Source organism: Nilaparvata lugens, chromosome 8 (assembly GCF_014356525.2).
Source record: "Nilaparvata lugens isolate BPH chromosome 8, ASM1435652v1, whole genome shotgun sequence".
NCBI classification, from domain to species: Eukaryota; Metazoa; Arthropoda; class Insecta; order Hemiptera; family Delphacidae; genus Nilaparvata; species Nilaparvata lugens.
The window spans coordinates 39,530,109-39,551,890 of record NC_052511.1 but is presented as its reverse complement, the minus strand read 5'-3'; the positions used below and the strand labels follow the sequence as shown (position 1 = coordinate 39,551,890).

The 21,782-nt window shown below is 34.1% G+C and overlaps 1 protein-coding gene across 7 annotated transcripts in view; it reads left to right on the top strand.

Annotated features, from left to right (window-relative positions):
- LOC111044877 (protein roadkill) overlaps positions 1–21,782 on the top strand; it is a 193,730-nt gene that overhangs the window by 123,167 nt on the left and 48,781 nt on the right. The gene's annotated exons all lie outside the window — the stretch shown is intronic.

Sequence of the window (21,782 nt, the reverse complement as noted above, 5' to 3'; positions counted from 1 at the left end):
CATTACTTATTCATTAATGAATTAATAAATCACTGACTTCGTATCTTTTTTAAATGTTGTCTTTATCTTTTTGAAACTCATAATCATTACCTTTATATAGGGTCCCAACTTCTAAGTGAAGATTCACTTCTTATGTGCTGTAGGCTCACTAAGCCACGGGTGTTTACTGGTTGACAGCCGTATTATGTAATATGTATATAGCATTTGTCGGTTAGATGCTGGCAGGAAGGGAAGGAGAAAACTGTAATTATTTCAGTTATGAGTTTTGGGGGAGGGTTGCATCATGGTTTAGGGGGGAGGGTCACTTGCCGAAGTTGTCAAAAGAGAAAGTGCAGACAAGAGAAGGAAGGGCTGAAGCCCTTGCACACTGACAAAGGGCCCACAGACTTTTTCTGCCCTATGATGATGATGCCCTTCTCTGTTCTCGATATCCTCTTCGCTTGGATGAATTCTGATCGATGGGCGAAAATAAATTTAGAGATTGAGTAACATGCTCCTCAAAACATAAATTATGTTTGCTGGTTGTACAGTATACAAACGAGAGGTTCTTCATTAAAATTCAAACCAATGCAAATTAATAGTCGATTAGTTATGTATTTATGTACTGTACTGTGTTGCTTAAATTGTTAATGCAAATTTGTTTACTCTTTATGCTGATTGACAAAATTCTATGCTACATGATAACTTCCCAAATCCTTATTTATTCATCAAAATCGAATAATTGTTTGCAAGTTGAAAACTCCACCTCTCCCGCATTTCACACCATCCATTAAACTTAACTACAGATTTTACACCAATTGTGGGACAATGAACAATTTGTTCACCAATGAACAAAACTACAGTATTCACTTACTATAGAAACAATTTCTGCAAATTGAATTATTGTAGTCATTTCATGATACATTAATCTATTCGATATTATTTGTTGGAATATTTGTTGTGAGAGGAAAGTTTTCCATCAATAAGAGAATCATTGCCATGTTTTCTATTGCAATAATATTATACAAAGTACTGTATCGCTTATTTGTTATGAAACTTTAAAGACGTGTTCATCTGATAATTATGATTGAACAAAATCCCAATTAAATGCTGTAAATCACCCCGAAGACTTCTGCTACTGCAAATATTGACAACAGGGTAAACAGCTAGATGGAAACTCACATCTGTAAACCTGTTCATCTCATTTGAACTCCCACTTTATTGCATTATCTACGTGAGGATCCAGTATCACTCCGTTCACAAGTATTCATGTCTATTCTATCAGATACCAATCATAATCAACCACTCATTACTTACCCATGATACTTTCAACAAACAAACCATAATTAATCCACATATATTGAGAAGAGTCTTACTGCGATCATTTTTTCGCCATATGTCACGTTGCGTCCGTCGATTTCCGCACGTGTGCCTGTGTTGGTTGGGGTTGGGGCTAGGGTGCAGCTTTATCTGTTGCGGGGATTCCGTTTTGCATTGTTTCTTACGCTTGTCGTCAGCCTCAACCCCCACCCTTGTTTTCCCCTTCAATTCTTTGAGCATCAGCGATCCTTATCAACGAATTCTCCCTGCCAATATCATCCACTTCTTCCCCTTCGCTTTTTATTTGTTCCCCTCCCTCCGGGATAGTAATTCAGCGTCGGCATAATTCACTTCCGCATGCACGTCTTATAGAATGCTCTTTACATTGTATACCCTCCCTTGCAAAGCATGTGTCCTTGCAGTATTCGCTTGCAACTTGCTGCAACCCTTCTGCCGCTCTAATATTAGGGAGGGTAGCAGCCTACTGCTGCATTATGAATCGGTTGCGTGCAGTTTGGCTGCGTGATTGATAGCTGGCCGGCTCTCCCGCATCGGTTTTCGACCGTAATTATTGCCGACAACATGATGTTACTCAATGTTTGCTGTTGTGTAGTTGAGGTTGACCCTCTTTTGGTTGTTACCAACAACGTGCATACCGCGTATATTGATCATTCATTATCAATCACCAAGAAGTAAAAAATGGTGTACAACATTTGTATTTGTAGTGTAATGCGTGACAACGTATGTCTTCGATACTGAGAATGAATTAGTGATTGAAAACGGATATACATAGCATTTCTCATATATTGGTGATTGAGAATTAGTTTTTAATTGAAATAAAAACAGACGTTTATTGTCAAATTCTACCGTTTTACTTGGTACAGGACCGTGGTTTCGTGACTACAAAGGTTTCATTTTCACGCTGCCAGTCAGCTTGGTCCTGTACCAAATAAAACTGTAGAATTTGATAATATACATGTGTTTTTATTTCATTATGGAACGGTTCTACAACATTGAAAACGGACATGATAATAATTATATAGCTAACAATAATAATTATTATTGTCATATCCCAGTGATTGAGAATGGATGAGTGGTTATTGAAAACATATTTTTTTGGTACAATTGATCAAGAATAATAGAGAAATGAATAGTATACTTACTTATGAAACTGTATACTTACTGTGAAAGCTTCATAACTGGGGGAAATCATGTTCAATCCAATAATTTTATAACTTGCTAGTTTATCAGTCCAATAATTGTTTGTTAATAAAGAAGGTTAATACCAACGTTTAACAATGTATTTTTGTCAATGAATGTGTATTCTTTTGTATCACTTTTGATGTGATTTCAAATAGTGGCATGCGAGTCCACTTTACAATTATAATATTATCATAATAATTTTTTCCTGCTTTAGGAGGTGAAAGCGTACGGATATAGCATACAAAAATCTTATTTTGATCGAATAGATAACAGAGTCTGTAATCTCGTAAACCCATACGAGATTAAGAGCTTGATTAGAAATAATGGCCCTGTGTCTTGTAACAGTTACGATTAATGTTATTAGTTTATTAGTTATCGTGATTGTAGAGGCATTTGGTTTATTTTCAAACTTTAACCACTATTCAAAAATTTTCAACGCTAGTCATCGATCACTATGTAGAGATGATGTCTCATCATCCAATGTAGAGACAGAGCCATTAAAAAACTATACTTTTATAAACTTAATATATATATATAGTTCTATTTCACATTTTCGTCTCCTTCTGTATTGTTCCGGTAGAACAGCCGGTCTGGCGCTGGCCTGTAGCTGTAGGTGGCATTATAGAAGTGGCAAGGTCACCAGCCTATCTGTGTGTAGTGTGCAATCTGCTGCAGGGAACAGAGATTGAGATCCTTCTCTCTATCTCTAGGCTGACAGGAGTACCACCAGACCTTGTGTCTCGGAGAAGGCAATTTATAACCTCAGTTGCTTCCGTTTATGCTGAAATTTCCCTCTGCTAAAAATATGTACAAAAATATTCCCATTTCTCAAGCATGGTTCCTTATTGTAAACTATTGGTATCTTATTAGATTCTTTTGATTTGTCTATTTCTGTAGGACTACTTTATAGTTTGATTATATAGATTTTCTTCTTTTAAACAAAAACCGGTCGTGTTGTCAAATAAAATAAAAAGGTCACCAGTGTTTATGTATAGATTTAATCATTTTTCCGTAGATTGCTCATTAATTTACTATTATGATATTCACATGAAACTTGTGTCTTCAGGAGATTTTTGTCGGATTTGATTTTTTAGTGATTGAATATAATTTTCGAGACGCAGAATTTCATTGTACAATCCATTTATTGGAGGAAATGTTTATGTTAGTGTTAGATAAAAGTTTTCAACATTGAAACTCTTTATATCGTTTTGTAAGATCAAATAGTTATGCCCCCTCCCTGGAGTAAACTCAGCAATTGAGATAGATTTTCAACTTTTATTAACTATCAAAGTTCAAAACCCATTCAACTACGAAGTATCCTAGTAATTCCTAGTAGTAGTAATTATGGAATTCTCTGATTTTGGAATAGATGAACTATCTTGAAAGTAATAAACTAAATCTCTCCATATCATACATGGCAATATGAGGAAATTTCTGATTTTGGAATAGATTAACTATCTTGATAGTAATAAACTATATCTGTTCATTTAAACATGATTATATGAGATTAATAAAATGTTGACATCGGTATAGATTTTTTTCAAATACAATTGATATAAATGAACTCAGCCCCGATTTCACCAAGATGAAGCCGGCAGTTGGATCTAAACCAACAAAGGTAACTACTGAAATAATCTGACTAGATCCAATTGTCGATCGAACCTTGTTTTAGTTTTGTTGATATTTGGCCTTACTGATCAAATACCGTTGATATCAGTGAATAAATATACTGTTTGAGGTCTTAAGGTGCGTACAAATTTACGCGCCGCGAACATGAGCAATTCACTTTTAATCAGCTGATGCCAAGCTTTTTATATCTGTATCTTTCCGTTTCTGTAAAAATACAGATATAGTCAGCTGAGCAATTCACTTTTAATCAGCTGATGCCAAGCTTTTTATATCTGTATCTTACCGTTTCTGTAAAAATACAGATATAGTCAGCTGATTAAAAGTGAATTGCTCATATTCGCGGCGCGTATATCTGTACGCACCTTTACTGATCGAATTAATATCAGTGAATAAATTTACTGTTGGAATAGTGTAGTACTTTTTGGGTTGTCAGTGACTGAATTGGTGCAAGTCTAGTTGAAGGGAGTGTGTGGATTACTGATCGGGGCCACATCCTCGGTGAGGCGAGAGGCAGATGTAATGGAGGATAGGAGGTCGATTCCATGACCTCACTTCGCTCTCTGTGCTCGTTCCTCGTTCAAGCCGGCGGCCCAGTTAGTCCGACCTCCCCGCTCGGTCCCCGCTCGCATCTTCTAGTGCAAGTCCGACATGCAAATAGTAATGTCATTGTGGTGGGGCACAGCTGCGTGCTCGCGCTCACGATTTGGATGGGTGACCGAATGGTCGCAACGTTACTATCTTACAATACTCAGGATCATAGAATTAATAACCAATCTAGATCAGAGTATCGATACTCTCTGTGCTCTGATCAAAAGATTATTTTATCGTGTATTGATTGTTTGATATTATCGAATTCTCACTTCTTCATTTTATTTAAAGTGTGTTATGTTGTAAGCTATTTATCTGCTTATAAGCCTGTATAATTATATTGTAATCTGCAAAAATAGAGTAATTCAATCAATTAAAGTGATCGTTCGTAACCTCCACCCTGGATTATCTCTGCTCTTTTTTTATAAATTTTGAATCGGTGTATCACGTTTGAGATGGGAATTTCAATGTATTCCAATTCGGAATTGATATAACAATTATAATATTGGAAATTCATGCACTGTATTCCTATTAGGAAGTTATAAAAATAGAGTAGCCCAATGTTAGCAAACTATTGGGCAAGAATTCCGGCTAGAAGTTGGAAAATCGTTGAGTTTCGGTTTTTTAATTACTTCTTAGTTCAGTTTTATGTTTTGATACTATCAAGGGTACTCGAAATGAATACGTTACAAGAGCACCTTTTATCGGGGTACTTCTATTTCATACTCATCGGGGCTTCGCTGTAACAATTATGTTTTTGATTGTAGAATAGTCTTTATTCTCCCTACACCACGATTAATAACATGTAAAAATGTAGTATATTCTCCAGGTGAAACTTTTCCTATTAATTACTGTTTATATTATTTTGGAACTTGGGCTGATTTTCTCCATAAAACATTAATTTAGTGTAAATGGACAAGTTGGTGTGCTCTCCCTCTCTCTGTTTACTTAGGGTGGGTATACCAGTTAGTAAAGACAAGACTAGTCACGATTAGTCACAATACTTCACATAGGTTCTTATGAAGCAACACACACCGATTAGTCATTACAATTAGACATGTCTTCATAAGCAACTATGTGAAGAATTGTGACTAAACGTGTCTTGTCTTGCCTCGACTAACTGGTGTGTGCCTAGTCTTAGACAAAATAATAATACTAATGTTTTACTCATGAACTCAATTTATTTCAAATGTTTTATAACCTAACTACATTGAAACACTGAAAATATGTTGTTTTCATATCACATACAGGTTTTCAGGATGACTCCGACAAGCTGGCAATAATTATCATTTTGTTGGATTTTTTTTTATTTGTAAGAAATTCAAGCCATTTATTGAAAGGCATTCAATATTTTAGGGGTATTTTTACAAGATTCTCAACCTCGAGATGAAAGTGTGATTTTCTTGAAACTGGAAACCCTCTAAATTCCATAAACTCCATCCTGTACTCACAATAGACGTCGTTTGACCTTGGTTGAAATCCATGTATTGTAGCTGTTTTCTCATGCCCACTTTTACCTGTCTCAGGGTGTCTTTACCTGGACTGAGAATGCAAGGTGCATTGTTTCCCTGAAACACAGACAGCGGACCAGGTAGAGTGGTCCACAGATAGTGTGGGATTGAAAGCCCACCTTCGGCCGTTGTTGGAGGGTGAAAATAGGGTGGAACACCCTCTATAGTGAAGGAGGGTGGTGGCTAGGCACCCATCCCGTCCTACACAGGTACAGACATTTTGTAACCAAGGACGTCCTTGATGGTTCGTTCATCCCTCAGCACAAAACTAAACTTCTCGCTTATTATAAAAACTATTCCCCAGTACTATAGTTCTGGTTGGAGACATTGTATTTCATTCCTTTTCTATACCTGCTATGGGGTTTTGCCCGCTTTCATAAAAAGACAAGCATCTTTCAAGAAGGACTTTTTGTATAGATTGAAGTGACATTTATCACTGGGTGATTTATTGATTTTGGTTAAATTTTCATGCCTGATAACGTTGATTATATAACTTATATGCTTTATCATGAATACATTCTATGGCCGAAAAGAATACGCTCGCATAGGTTCAATACACTCGCATGGGTTAAATTTATGATTGTCATTTTACATAACTGATGATTTATCATGAATACATTCTATGGCAGAAAAAATACACTCCATTAGGTTCAATACACTCGTATAGGTTTAATTTAAGATTTGTTATCTAAACAAACACTATGAACTTTCGAAACTCAAAACTACTGTGGTACAATTTTTCTAGTTCGATTAGCTTTGTTAGCCTAGTAGATAGACTAGTGTCATTTGTATGAAACAAGGAGTGGCTAAGGCTTGTTATGAAAATTGGGTGAATAGAGTTCCTTTTTCCATTTGTGATTGTGTAACATTGTATTGTACTCAGGTCGTTATTAAATAGACACCGATCTATGCATCAGTGTGTTCAGCGATTGTCTCTAAAATTCAAATAATGTTGGTTGCGGTATAAATAGCAGCTATGTGAAGTGTGGATTAGTAGGTGAGCCACTCTAATGCTGCTGTGCCCTGAATGAGATATTAAAGTGAAAATAATTGAGACCAGATCGGGCCAGCTCATACATGTGTACTGCTTCTGGTAATTTGAATTATTTTTGACCTTCTGCAGTTGTAGTAGCCTCATTCTGGATTATGTCAAGCAATCAGAAGTAGGCTTGAACTAATTTTTCTAGCAAATATTCTTTCTATACTTATTCTACAATGCTAGACCTACTCCAGTAGATTTCGGATCATGTCAAGTAACTAATAAGTATACATAAGCTTTTTTCTAGCAAATATTCTAAATCTCCACACTATATCAATAAAACAATATCGAAACTTGAAGAACCCTTTATTATTAAAAAAATTACAACTAGTTTCAACCATAACTTAGGTCATTTTCAAGTTGTAATATTTTAAAGAATAAAGGGTACTTAAAGTTCCAATATTGTTTTATTAATATGTAAAAGTAGCCCATTTAAGTGGAGTGTTTTTTTACTAGATCACTATGATAAATAACCACAAGATCAGAGAAAAACAACAAAACTTGGACCTTTAAAAATTGGTGTATGTATGTTACCAGTATTTGAGTTACCAAAATTATATAGATTTCCTCTAATTTTGTATACTGATCTTTTAGTAAGTGAAGTAATTTAGTGACTGATCTAGTGAAGTATTATAAGTTAGGAAAATGATCTGGAAACCTTTATGTTATAATTTGATACTGATATTCAGATTTTTACTGATCGAGTGATTAGTAATAATACTAAGTGATAATAATAGTAATGATAGTAAGTAATAATAAGTGATCAGAATTTGAATTATTTTTGACCTTCTGCAGTTGTAGTAGCCTCATTTCGGATTATGTCAAGCAATCAGAAGTAGGCTTGAACTAATTTTTCTAGCAAATATTCTTTCTATACTTATCCTACAATGCTAGGCCGCCTACTCCAGTAGATTTCGGATCATGTCAAGAAACTAATAAGTTTCATATAAGTCTAATAATCTAACTAATAAGTTTCTAATAAGCATAAGCTTATTTTCTAGCAAATATTCTAAATGTAACTACACTAGACCTACTTCACTAGATTAATAAAACAATATTGAAACTTGAAGTACACTTTATTATTTAAGATATTACAACTATTATTTTCAACCGTAACTTAGGTCATTTTCAAGTTGTAATATTTTTTATAATAAAGGGTACTTAAAGTTCCAATATTGTTTCATTAATATGTAAAAGTAGCCCATTCAAGTGGAGTGTTTTCACTATATAGATCACTATGATAAATAACAACAAGATCAGAGAAAAACAACAAAACTTGGACCTTCACAAATTGGTGTATGTATGAGTTACCAGTATTTAGAGTTACCAAAATTATGTACATTTCCTCTAATTTTGTATACTGATTTTTTAGTGAGTGAAGTAATTTAGTGACTGATCTAGTGTAGTATTATAAGTTAGGAAAATGATCTGGAAACTTTTATGTTATAATTTGATACTGATATTCAGATTTTTACTGATCAAGTGATCAGTAATAATACTAAGTGATAATAATAGTAATGATAGTAAGTAATAATAAGTGATCAGAATATGAAATATTTTTTGAAAAAACTTTCCCATCTGTCGATATTTGATACTGATATTCAGATTTTACTGATCGAGTGTAGTATAAATATGAAATATTTTTTGAAAAACTTTCCCATCTGTCGATATTTGATACTGATATTCAGATTTTACTGATCTAGTATAGTATAAGTATGAAATATTTTTTGGAAAACTTTCTGATCTGTCGATATTTGATACTGATATTCATATTTTTACTGAATAATTGTAAGTATGGAATATTCTTTGGAAAAATTTCTGTCGACAACTGTTGACATGTTGCTGATTTCTGTTACATTACTGATTCTTATTTGCCAATCGCCAACGAGAAGGCTAAGCAGAATATTATTGGTGACGTCCTAGTGGGAGCCCCTTTATTGCAGTGTACAATATTTGCAGATTGCTGAACCGAGTTGAGTTGCTATGTGGCCCTTGTTTGCGAATTAGCGCTTTATTGCACTCAAGGCTGTTGCTGTGCCATTTCACCACCGTCTATATAAACGAGACTCTTCATTCGTTTGTGAAGGAATGAGGTTGCCAATATGCATATCAACCAAGTATAATATTGTTTGTTCCAGTTATGTTTTTCATTGGATGATACTGCTTGTCAACATTTGTATGTAATGTATGGAAAATATAATTTGATTGTATTTTCAAACAATTAAAATACCATTCATATTTTCATTCAATTTGATTGTGTTTTCATTTGATTGTATTACAAATCCAATCCAATTTGAGGCACGTCGTTGTTTGAATAAATATTTCATGAATGTGATTATTGATTGATTAATTGTTAGATAAGATTATTAAATTAGATTAGATTAATTATTATAGATTTTCATTCAAGTTGATTAATTTTCTTCCACTTGATTAATTTTCATTCAAGGCAAAATGAGTGATTTGACTCTATCATCTATTTGTATGACTTAGAAATGAACGTCACTATTTTTAAACTTACAGGACCGAGTAATGATTTCATAATAATTTCAATTGAGAAACGTTATGGATACCTCATTTATCTTATGTTAATAGAAAGACCCATGTTCTTTGAGAATGTACTCGATTCTATGGAGAATTTATTTCGATGTCTTCGAATAATTAGATGGTTAACCTCGTCATTTTCTATTTTTCAAAATTGTTTATTAGTATGTAATTATAATAAGTACGGTTTCCTGAACAACATTTCAGCTTCTACCAGGTCCTTGATTGTTGGTTGACATTTTTATGAACCTTCATTTTTCGGAATGAAATTGATATAAACTTGAAAATATGATGTTTTTGGAAATCAATAGAACAATCAATAATAGAATAATAATCAATAGAACAATATTAAACTACTTTGAGAAGTAAAGAAGAGTATTTTAGTCAAACTAGCATTAACATTACAATCAAAAGTCTTGTGATAGAATAGCACTAAATGATCCATGAAGTGTTGCTATCTGTGGTAATATTCAGAACCAGAGTACTGAAAAGCGAGGACCAATAAATTGAAAGCGGTGTAACGTGGAAGGGGCAAATTCTAGCCAATCAGAAGGCGTTTAGTCAGTAGGTCCGCCTTCAACTATTCTCATAGGTAGTAGATCGTAGAAGCAAAACTTCTAAACTGAATTAATGAAAAGTTTTCATTAAAACTGAGTTTAAAAGTTTTATAAAACAATCTTGGATTACTGATGTTTCACTTTATTGAATATTCTCTTGTTCTGACTGCCTGAGTGATTTATTAGTTGATCATCTATCACTGTTGGCAAGCTCATTTGTACATTGCCTCCACATTGTTGATATTGTAGTTATGTCTTTCACCTTCAACAAACCATAGCTAATCAATTTGTGTTGTTCTTGAAACCCTCCTCACTTTCAACAAGGCCTCTATCATTCAGTATTGGGTCCATCAATGGTTTCAAACCCCTCCTGTTTGTCAGGCTACATTTTCAAGGCCTGTCTGCCTTCTACCTGACTATTTTCTACCTGCACTGTGTTAAGAATGTTGCTTTCCTCCCATATTTTCATTTGCCTCCCTATTTTATTTGTTAGTTGAGCTGTTTTGTCTGAAATCATCACTACTTCAGAGAATAGAAGGCTTGTTCCCACAAAACGATGTTTTCAGAATTTTGACCTGTTTCTTCACGATTGACATGTTTTTTAGTACTATGTTTTACTTAATTTTGGGTTATACTATTCTTATAGAAAGGAAATAGTTTTTTTGCCTCATGAGAAGTCTACCCTTTCCTTTCTATCCCTATAGTTTATCATTTCAGAAATGTATTTATACCTGAGTTTTAGTTGAACATTTCTTTTGATGCTTCTCTTTTTTAATTTTGTTATTGTAATAATTGTTTATTGTTTATATTTTCTCATTCTTTGGTAGAGAGTTAGTGGGAGGATATTTTTATTATTCTTCCCAAAGAATGGACATTGATATGTCCAAAGCTCCGCCAATTTATGTAGATGCATAACAATATGATTATTATCTATAGTTATTATATTACAAATTGCTTTTCATATCATATACAGTTCTATAGTTATTTTCCTAGTCTATATTATGTAAATTCATCTATAATTTTGCTGTATTGTAAGCTATTGTATATAAGTGTATAAGCCAGTATATATTGTAATCTACATAAATAAAGTACTCAATCAATCAATTCTGTTCTACTATAAAAATCACAGGCTTTTCATTCATCTTATTGAAATTTTGAATATGAACACCAAATCTTGAACCTTCTTCGATGACTTCTATTGATTATTCTCTTGTTGAAGAGGTTTACTAATAATTTTATTTTTTTTCTATTCCAGGTGAGATTATTATTGCTCTTTGATGTCCAATTACCGTCTGTAGTTGTGAGTATTTAATAATAATTGGCATATTTTTTGAAAATAACTCCTTCCTTATTCTGCTTTTCCAATAATGTCTTTTTTTCAAATGCATGGATATACTAGACGAAGACAGACTTGCGACAATTAGTTTTATCCCTTGTCTGATCAGATGAATCATCGAAATTTTATTCGCTTTCATCCATTAAACACAGCTTAATCATGTCTGTTCAGCATCCATTAATATTTTTCGTTTTTTTGTGGGTTGAGAATTTAAAATTTGAAAGAATTTAAACTTTTGAAAGAATTCAAATATTTATCATTTATTTATGTCAGACTAATATCGAATTAACAGTATCTCAAATACTAACACTGTTCAATTAGTAAACTGTGTACTTGGTAATTTACTAGTACTGTGTACTTGTGTCTCAGTAGACTAAAATCGAATTAATGGTATCTCAAAAACTAACAAGGTTCATAATATATAGTACACTCATGAACGTTCGTGGGTTTGCCAAATAGAACAAATCCAGGCATGAGAAAATAGACGTCACTTCCTGTCCAAAAAGATTTTCGATTTCTTTTTCCTCTTGTTAATTCTTCTTATCACCAATATGTCAGCTGGTTTGACAGGTGAAAGTTTAGGGATTCATTGTTTGAGTGTGGGTGTGCCAGTCTTCACTCGGTCCCCAAGTTGAAGTAACTTGTCACCAGCGACAATGCTGATTCACATTCCAACTTACTAAGCACTTTTAAATGTCATAGAATGTAGGTTTATAACACACTGCACTTTAGCTTTTAATTAATGCATGATTAATGTCGAAACATGATTAGGAATGTGTTCATTCTATTATTGATATCTTGAATGTAATTACAGATGTTATCTTCACTACTTTTTTACGATAATTTCATTCCTCCTATCAGCTACAACTCATACATTCATGAAGAATGAATTTGTGGTTGTTTGACGATAATGAGAATATCCGACATCTTAAGGGTAGCTTTCTCTAAGAATTTAAATTCTAGTTTAAACCATCAGCTGACTTAATTGAAACATTATAATAAATGCGACCATACATTGATTAATCGGGTTTAATACTTGAAACAGTTTTGGAAAAAGCGACCGTAAATGTCCCATTTGAATTATTTTCCCAATTTGAACTTTACTTTAGTATAGGCTAACTGGTAGAAATATCTACTATTGATTTATGATTGGCAAGGTATTCGAGGGTATTAGCCTATAATAGTAGAATCTCACACTGCTTAACACATTATCAACTAAAGAATACTACCCAATCTATTTACAATAATCTATTTACTATTGTTGATGAATCATTCAGAATTATTATTATTATTATTACACAACTTTCAGAAAAGTTGGACTTTGAAGATTTTGATCTCTTGATCATTATTTGAATGAGGACTAGATTTGAATAAACTACTTGTTACAATATACTCGTATGTCTTTCTTGCTATCAAAAACTATGCAATGATACTGTAGAATAGTGTTTTGGATTGATACGTTAAGTCATCGGTCTCGGCTGCTTAAAACAGTTGTTAGGTCATGTCAGAGGCCCTGAAATTGATCAGGTGCGACCTGAAAACTCTGACAGCCCGGTCATTCGATGTTATTATTACAAAAGAGATATTTCTTTATTATTAAATATTATTTCTGAGGAGAAATAATCCCTCAGAAACACACTGCTGATATGGAATAATATTAAATACGAAGATGTGGAGGAATTGTAAGTGCATGAAATAGAAATGAGAGCGATTAAAGTAGGTGAGTTAGCAGAGTGATGATGGTGATAAGGAGGAAAAGTGACTGACAGTGTGATCTAGATTATAAGCTGTATGAGAGTGAGTGAGAGAGTGAATTTATGATTTTTAGAGAAGGTGGGTACAGAGAGCGAGTGAGAGAGTGAATTTATGATTTTTAGAGAAGGGTCGCTGGCGATGAAGGTTGATGGTGAGTTCGTGAACTCATTGTCCGACGCTTTGGGCCACCACGCATGCGCACTAGATGCCATTTCTATCAGTTATGTTAATGGATTTAAATGCGTACTACTTTTCGTGAAACGGACGTCGACGCTTATTGTTTAATGTGGTGTTGTTACTATTGAGGCTGTTGTACACCCAGTCATAGATTTGATTGGCCTCCTTTCTTCAATCACTGCTTCCCACAACTTCTTCCTATTCTTCTTCTTCTTCTTCTTCTTCTTCTTCTTCTTCTTCTTCTTCTTCTTCTTCAACTTCTTCTTCTTCTTCTTCTTCTTCTTCTTCTTCTTCTTCTTCTTCTTCAACTTCTTCTTCCTCCAGCGAATGGGTGGCAGTGAAAGGAGGATGTGATTAAATTGGAGGGCGACGAAGAGAGATGACGAATAGAAAGGAAAGATGAGGAATTGATCATGAGAGAAGAAGAGGGATAGATCGTAGAGAAGGTAAAAGAAGAGCTAGTTAATAAGTTCCACCATATAGGAAAGATATTTATTTTCTATATTTGCTATATGTTCTCTATGTTTTCACCTTATTGTTGTACTTTTGATAAGGAATTCATTAGAGTTTGTTCACAAATTATTGTATTCAATCGTTCAGGGTTGGATTTCCCAATAGATCAAACGCGAATGAAATCAAAAGGCTCGCTTAGATTGCCTGAATTTTTCAATGAACATGCTTCCTTTGAAATAATATCCGTCAACAAGGAATGTCAAATCAGATTCAATCAACTGCTTACTTGTAATTCTTAAACTATTAGTCTAGTATACAGGTTCTTGCCCATATTATAACTTTTCTAGTTCATTTATTCTTGGAATAAATAAATTACCCTTCAATTCCATCCTTATAGTGGAATACGCTTCTCAGGAAAAAGCAAGAAATTGATGTTGGAGTGGCTGAATTACCAGTCCACGCCTCCAAATCCAAGGAGCTGTCTGATTGGTCAATGGGTTGATTAGATGTCATTTCACCTTCACAGCTCACTACCAATAGGAAACAAGCAGCTTGAGAATGAGTCTAATGTTTCAATTCATTACAATGTTAATAAATTTGAAATCTTGAAAACTGTAATCAAAGTCTAAAAAACCATTCAAATACTGTATTCTTCTGGGTGCTTCTTCACCGGGTATTATGTAAGCCACAAAACTCCACCACAAATATTTGAAGTGTAGGCACATTGAATGAATGTTTTTTAACTTATCCCTTGTTTGCTTGTGAAAGGGATAGTGTGTAAATAAGTCAAGTGAGGACACAGGATGGCATTAATTAAACAGCTTCTCCTTGTAAAACGTTTCTAAAATAGCTGTCGTTTAAAAAGCGGAAGACATAACGTGTGTTTTTAAGAGTGAACCATTGCTTCAAGACACTAGACAGAAACACTTGAAAGCCATCAGACTTTCTGTAGTAAAAACTAAGGTCCCTTTTATTACAACCATCAACATTGTGATTGAAGTCAACGAAATAGTGAGCTCATTCTATTCTTATTATTTTTAAAGATGACAATATAAATCCATTAAAGTTTCATTTTAAATTGAAGACAGTGAAGCTTTGAAAAAATAAAAGGCAAACTTGAGATCCTGATGGCTCTTTGGTCTAATGAGAGAATATTACAGGAGATACTTTGTCAGTCGTAAATGAATTATTTTAATAGTATATCAGAATCATAATTAGAAACTATTTATAAATGTAGTCTATTTCTAATGTTGTTTAAATAATCTTAACTCGTCATCGACAGTTGAATAAACAATTTGTTTTTTATCATTGTGGGTGATCAGAATACCAACCATACCTGTTTTATTTAGCAATCACTCGCGCACAATTCTGTTTTGAGATTTGCTTATAAATCTGTGTCACCGTTCTCATTAATTTACGTTCATTTCTATTTTCTCTGTCAGTTTGTTCCGGTCGTGTAGCTACTGATAATTCAAAATCGCACCATTAAATATTCATTCAAAGACAGATTAATATTCATTGCGTTGTGTGGTGATTCTCTCACTCTCGCCTAGATCTGCGTCAGTCAAAGTTGTGCAACTTTTGTTGCCATTTAATTTTCAGTCTCTTTCAACGTTTATCATAGAATCTTCTTCTTGTTTAGCTTCAATCATTTGATTGGTAGACAGCTTCCCATCGTTTTCTGTCCAGAGCTGTACTTTTCAGTTGAATGTAGCTCTGGATCCCTAGATCTTTGGTTACTAGCTTCAAATATTGTTGCCAGTGTCTCCCACTAGCCCTTTGTCCAATTATCATACCTTCCAGTATTCGTTGTGTCTAAATACATGACCAAGCCAAGAATGCCGTCCGTCTGTCCTTTAAAATACGCAAAAGAGATCGCTTTTCCTCAACCCTTTGAAATACTATATCATAGAATAGCCAATCTATACTCTGGTATAGAATAATCTCTGCTTAAAAATATCAATTTCGTAATTAATCATGATTCGCAAAAGCTGCAAAACCATGAAGAACGATCGATTGTAAATATACAAATTGCTTGTGTACATTTATATATTATGCTGTACACACAGTATTGGAAATTTATTTATGTTTGTATGTCAATTTGAATGCAAATATTTGAAAATATTGCTGGTGTATTTATAGCTGAAACACGTTGTGCTTGTCTCTCTCTTTTGACAAACTGACCTTGGTGAAGGCCGTTGCTGATTATGATGGAGAAAGCTAATTCAAGTACAATATGCGCTGGCGGTTTCTCTTTTCGGCAGTCCGGTTGTGTATTAATGTGTGCCATTTTTAGTGTTTATTTGAGGGGCGAGTTTGATATTCGTGCTAAAATAGAAACGAAGTTAAATTTTTTGGGGGGTCAATTATCACGAACAAGATACATTCTTTTTGTTGTATGGTGAATTTTGTATGTATTTTTCATGGATCGATAGCTATTTATGATTTGTTTTTAATAATGGATCATTACTAACGTGTTAACCCCGCACACACCTTGTTATCCATCGATATTTTGCCGTCCTTATAAATTCTATTAGATTAAACAGATGATTTCAAACAGATTATGTTTGTCAAGCTCCGTTTAATCTGATAGAATTCATAATAAGGACGGCAAAATATCGTACGAACAAAAATCGATGTGTGTGTGCGGGGCTTAAATGATTGTGAAAGAACTTGTTTGGAATTGAATACATTTCTTATTGTCTATTTAGACCTATTGTATAAGTTTCTTAAAATAATATAGGAGACGAGGAATAAAATATAATACAGTACAGTAACTCTGTTCAAATGAATTTCTCGCAATAAATACAAGTTACAATGTAAATAAGGAACTATTTCTAGATTTTTTAAAATGAAAAAATATAATCTGTGCATATACAATAATAGAAGATGTCACTATACAATAATAGTGCGAATGTGGAATGAACCTAATTTGTTTCATAATTTTGATATGTATTCATTAGAAGAACATTTATAATGAAGTCAATGATATGGAGAGAAACAACAGTATTACCCCAAAACAGTCCATCTCCCTAACTTTGATACTTAATATACTGTAGATTGTAGTCTGAATAAAATTTTCTTCTTTAGCTTCAATCATTCGATTGAATGAGGTTATCAGAGTATACAATTCAATAATGATTAGATGGTGTTTCAAAGGAATGGGCGGAGCTATGACAGGTACTGACCTGACCCCCTTTCAACTTAGGACAAGGATGAAGAATCCTTTCCAGTTAGGGATGAAAAAGTGAACTCTTCCGAAGTCCTCTCCTTCTCCTTCTTAGTTTGATCCCACTTATTTGCATTCAAAGAACCTGTGGCACACATTTTGAAAAACGTCAACATAACCGACTTTATCTCCAGCACGCCGTCACTCTGTATTAATTTCATCTTGCCCTTTGTTTCTTCAAGTAGGTCACTCGTCTACTACCTCTCTCCCTTCATCTTATCAAAACATTTACTAACTTACTTCACCTTCTGTATCTTGTTGTGTATCATTACCTTATTCTGTAACATGCATACCTTCTTATGTATCATGTTTGCCTTATTCTGTATCAACCTTACCTCATTCTGTATCGAGCTTACCTTATTCTGTATCATGAATACTTTGTTCTGTATCATGCGTACCATACTCTGTATCATGCTTACCTAATTCTGTATTATGCATACCTTATTCTGTGTCATGGTTACCTCATTCTGTATCACGGGTTCCACATTCTGTATCATACTTACTTTATTCTGTATCATGATTACCTTTTTCTGTATTGTGCTTGCCTTATTCTGTATCATTTTTATCACCTTATGTGTCATGTAGTAGATAAGTCTACTTAACATAGAAACGAAAATTTTCCAGCATCTCTTGTCAGAGTGAAAGGGTATATTGGTGTGTATTGATATGGGTGTGAGTGAGACAGTAGTTGTGAGTGTGAGTGAAGCAGCAGTGCGTTTATCGACCACAGTAGATGAGGCCTCTTTCACTCACTCTCGCACGCACATGTAAGGGTAGCCCTGTGTGGCCTGGGCTGTGCCATGTACCCTCCCGAGGGGGCCCGAGCCCCGCCCAAAATGGGGGGCTCCTTCACTCACCCAAACCCTCCCACTCGACACCAAGGTCGTAGCCCTGGCACTGCCCTTAGTCGTGGGGTGTAAGGGGGGGTTTTAGGGCCCCACCCACACCAAGCTCGCAACAGGGTCAATTTCGAATTTGCACGCAACGGAGATTGGAGTATACCTGTGTTTTTGTAGATTACCCCTTCTAGATTAGCCTTGATGGGTAGGAGGAGGTAAGAGAATACAATAGAGGAGTGGGGAGAGGAAGAGAAAAATTTGAAGTTATGAGTGAGAAGGAGAAGATGGAGAAAAAGGAGGAGGAAAATATGGTAAAGATGATGAAGATGAGTGAGAAGGAGGATAAAATGATAAGGATGATAAAGAAGGAGGAGGAAATAGCGTGAGTGATCACCTCGAACCTTGATGAAATGAGACTACGATCATATTCTTATACAAGAAAAAGGTCATTGGTTTTCATGAAGTGTAAAATGCTAGAATTTTGAAATTGAGATGATATTGTACCACAGTTTTCACACCTTACAAGAGAATTGTAAACTTTGTGGTGTTAATTTGTCAAAATTTCTTGACTTATCACAATCATTTTTTTTGTTTTTGTCTTCTGTATTGTGATATAAATGTATAACTCTCATTGAAAACTTGTGAAAAAAAGATTTGAAGTTTTTACCTTAAAATTTGTCAAAGATTCAAGACTTATCAGTCTCATTCATTTGTTCGTCTTCTCAGTTGTAAAATAAATCTCCAACTTCTATCAAAAACTTGTAAAAAATATATTGGAACTTTTGAGCTTGTAATGTCAAGCCTCAGTTAGTATTGAGGCCGATGTTATTAAATTTTATTGCCCGTGAAATTCAATTCAAGTAGAGCAGCACTCACGTCTTCTATCTCATTATTTATTATATACTCCTCTACTACCATACACTACCACCAGAGTAAAGATACTGTTCAATTTATTTGTCTCTACTACTACTTCAATGTTCTTGAACTGAAATTTCAATCAACTTTGCTCTGACATGCTTTAATTGAGGTTTCTATTGACATGAATAATATATGTTCTCTTCTTGAACATCACAATAATTTAATTTGTGCTTAGTAAATACATCAAAGTATAATGTAATGTTGATTGATCACAATGGATGATTCGCTTTTAATATGAATTCAAATATAATTTAGTATAGTTAGTTCCGTCTTTTCAAAAACGCCTTCTCTGAATGGTTCTCGTGAAATTAATCACGGTTAAAATTTAACCGGCTGTTGTGCACCGGGCCTTAGTGTGTAAAGAACAACAACCCGAATGTGATCAATTCAACTATTACTTCGTACATGAGGATCTGACTAGAAAATAAAAGTTTTTCAATTAAAAAAACACAGTTTTATTTTTGTCACATCCACTTTTTCCAGATTTGTACACAGGACTGCAGTTTCGTGTTAAAACCAACACATCTTCAGCCGTGTGCAGATCTAATAAATGTGGATGTAACAAAAATAAAATTAATTATTATTATTAAACGAAAATCCCAATAATTAATATTAGCATTTGAACAAATGCAACTTACAATTTATTTCCATCTGTATAAATAAAATTGTGTTTTTTTCAACTATGGAGAAATTCCACGACATCAATTCTTTATTCAATTAATTTTATAATAGTTTTAGGCTGTTTATGAGTCGAGTTATATTTATATAATAAATATAATTTATAATAATAAATATAATTTATAATAATAAATATAATTTAATAATTATATAATAATAATAATTATTATAATTTGTAATTATATTTATTTATCTGTAGGTTGAGTTATAGGCACTTTACTTTGATCATAGGCACTAACTATGCTTGTTGAGAACTAGACATGGCAAAATTTGAATGTCGATGGCTTTTGAAAGAGTCACCTGTAGTGAATAGTATTTGGCAAGGCACTGGATAGTGGTTATCAGCACGGCTGTCGCCTAGACCTTGCCAGCATCATTAATTATTTAGTAGTCGAGGTTATTGGTCTGCCTTCGTCATTACAGCTCAAAGCTCACAGCTCAGCCTCAATCTTTAATTCAATCGTCATCATCATCGTCATCACTAAAACAATTCACTTTCGCTTTCCTTTGACTTTGCCCTTTCACTATTCACTCAACTATTTCTTGTCATCCAACAATAGATACGTTGACAATCAAAGAATTGTTTTGGAGAAAATTGGAGCGTTTCATTTGGTTCATATTAAGGTGCTCACAGACTTATGCGCCACGAACACACTTATTTCACTTTTCATCAGCTGATGCTATTCTTATATTATATCCTTATTTCTACAGAAAGAGAAGGTAGATTTAACAGATATAGACCAATGTTATGATAATATCAGGTTGATATTTTGAAGATGTTCGGTTCTTTTAGTTTCTTGAGTTTATTATTTCCTCTGTCTAAGGTTTCTGCCGCATGACATTCTCAAATGAGAGTTTTTTTTACAATCTGCTTATTTGTCTACTAGGAAACTTCTTCACCACTGTAAGTTCCGAGATTTTGGAGTGTAGGAACTGCTGCTATGTGAAATGTCATTGAGAGTTTTGAAAATGCAGTACCTATATCTTACAGTATTCAATGTTGAAGCTCTAAGGTTTTTCTCTGGTATCAAGTTTGAACTTAACATTAGTTCAATGGGTTTAAATATGTTAATTTTCAAAATGAAAGAAGTAGGAGTGAGCTTTCAATGCTCAATGCTAATAATTATCAACCATTTCATGTATTTTGCATATCATACGCCATAGTATAATACTAATAATAATATAATTATTACTAATTATAATGTATCACATTACAGTGTAAGGGACGTTTATCTGGAGATATTTTAACTGCAATACTCTTGCAACCAATTCTTGAGTTATCATCCTTATATAAACTTCTAATTCATAATGTAATGAAACAGGTAAGTACTGTAAAAGTGCAAATAGTACTAATCAGATGATGCAATATTACGTTTGAAATACTGTAAAAATAGTTGGAAAATGTATTGTTCCAAATCAAAAATGTTTTCATAATATATAAGAGATTGATCCAATTATCTCGGTCAGAAATCAATCGTATTGTCTTTGTAGGTTATTCGAACACTCAACTAATTCGATGACCGTGATGGACAGGTTGGTTGCACCAATTGAAATTTTGAGAAGGCCGCAGAAATGAACCAAGTTTTGGTAATGATCAACTCAACATTGTGCCAGTTCACAGTTCACTGTAGGCCGTCTGCTACCGACGTTTCATTTGTTCTGTACAGTACAGTTCGTTTTTAGGATGGAAAGAGTTGTACAACTGATTTAGTGAGTGACAAGGAGAGAATGCATCGAGAATGTGTATTGTTGAGAGAGAGAGCTGGAGCAGAGAGCGCTCAGATAATAGACTTCTCTTGACCCATTGGCCTGGTTCACAAATCTTTTTCGTTTCTCTCACTCGCTCTCTCATACTCTGTGATGTGCCCTTCTCGCTCTAATCTTTGATCCGACCTTTAGTTTAGTTTGATGTGAGTCCCTTTCGCGTCGGATCAATCGTGGAAGGGCCAGAAGGGAGACGAAGGTCGCTGTTTAGCGTTTGCGCCCTGAATGCTCCCTCGTCATTGCTTCTCCCTTCATCCAACTGTGTT